Genomic DNA, 2,080 nt, shown 5'->3' on the forward strand with positions numbered 1-2,080 from the left:
TGACATTTGACAGTTATTTGATGACATTTGTGCCTTCTATCCAACAGTAGCGCCCCCTATATGTAAACGATAAATTTCAACGCATACACCTAATATATATTTTATTATAAGTACATGTACTTTAACTTAACTAAGCCCACTGATTGCAAAAGTTTACCACAAAACCATTTAACACAAACGAAAGCGGAAATGTTAACTCATCACATCCTAGTTTTGTGTTTGGGTTAAAGGATACTTATTTGGGATTGTTGCCTTTTATATTCATCTTTTCTACCAGTACTAATTACTAATTGAACAACTTCATGGAAACGTTGTTGGAAAAGATACTTGTTGCAGGAGTTGAATTATTTGAAGCTAATCGCTAACTAAATGTTTAAAAAGTTTAGTTGAAAGCTTACAAAAACTGATCATTCTTCATATTCTTATTACTTATTCCTTACCTTATGTTATCTACAACTATTGCACCAAATGATGCTAGGCTCAATATGCTTTAATAAAAAAAAACTTACACCACTACTTGTCCATGAATAGTTTAAACAATATAACAATAGTTTTCTTTTAATATCTCATGACACACTCATAGCCATAAGTGTCACGATTCGCAAAAAAACACATTGTCCTACATTTTAACTCTTAACTAAACATTTTATTTGCCAAAGGAGTAATTGACCGTGGCGCAACAAAGTTATGCCGTCGCTGGGAGTTCTGCTTCCCCAGTGCATCCCGTACACCCCCCTTGGGATCTACATAAACACCCACACACATACACGCCCAAGTTCGGTAATTAAGTGACTCTCGTTGACGATATCCAGTGGCCACAAGTTTGTGACGGTTCCATCGGAAGCAACCGGTTCGTTTTACAATCTCTGCCCGCAGGTCTCGTCCGCAGGAGGCCAGAGAAGTTCCCATTGCCGTGGCCACGCTAGTTGCTGGCGGCAATTAATATGCTCCTAACTTTCCCAGCCGCTTCCCTGACACAGGGGTGTTTACACTACGCACGTGGATGGAAGTGAAAACGTTCAGAGTTCGGAGTGTCTGGTGTTTGGGTGCCGAAGCCGCCAGCGACCAGCCGGCAGACCCGGGGAACGTAACACTCACCCCCACGGGGGATCATTGTCAGGAGATCCGGAGCTGTCCGGAGCGGGCACGCCATGGGCGGACAGGTCGGTTCGGTCTGGTCCAGCGTACGCTGTGATTAATTCAGACCAAGTGAGACGCCCCGGACGAGCGACGCGCGAGTGCACCGTACCGTGGAATCTGGACATTTCCCCCGGGGGCTCCGACCGTATGGTGGTCCATCGAACGGACCGTACGTGGGTTGCGACCGGATGCAAATGGGTTAATGTACGATGCCCGACTCCAAACATTAACATTAACCCGAGGCTCCCGTGGCTTCCGGGGTCGACTGCCACTTTTGTGTTATTTACACCTGCCGGAAGGTCCGGCCGCAGAAGCCGCTCCCGGGCGCCTGCAATTTAATCCGCTAACCCACGGCTGTCAGTTGCGAGTATCGTGCCGAGGAGTCACCCAACGTCCGACGGCGGCTTATCCAGCCAGGCTCGCAAATGTCCCGCGCAACAGCCCGTCTAATGGGACATTACAGGACATCGAGGGTCCAGGATTCGCTCGATGCTCATCCTCCTCCTTTGACATTTTGTAACGGGCGCGTATGTCGTTAGCCAGCTATCGCCACCGGGCCCGGGAAGTAGTCGTGGAGCCCATAGAGATCCTTACCGGGGCTGGCGACCGGCCGAGCGCACATCAAAGAATTTTCCAGAGCCTCGGCCATGGATAGGACGGGAAAGTTGCTATTTTTTAAAGCGTCCGTTCTGTGGGTGATGAAAAGCGTGGGTGTGTGAGTGGGAGAAGCAAACGGTACGCGGGAAGGAGCGTGCCCAAAGTCGTTGGCCACCGACCCGGATCCGGGGTCTGCCTGCCGGTGGTCAGTTTGGCGGAACGTCCCGTCGGCCATCCGTGCGATCGTCATCTGTTTCGTCCCGTCGAAGGATCGGGGTTCTTTAATTCTATTTTCATTCATCGTCCATCCGCTCGACGCGTTTCGTTCGTCCGCCACCAGAGG

Source organism: Anopheles bellator, chromosome 2 (genome assembly GCF_943735745.2).
Source record: "Anopheles bellator chromosome 2, idAnoBellAS_SP24_06.2, whole genome shotgun sequence".
NCBI classification, from domain to species: Eukaryota; Metazoa; Arthropoda; class Insecta; order Diptera; family Culicidae; genus Anopheles; species Anopheles bellator.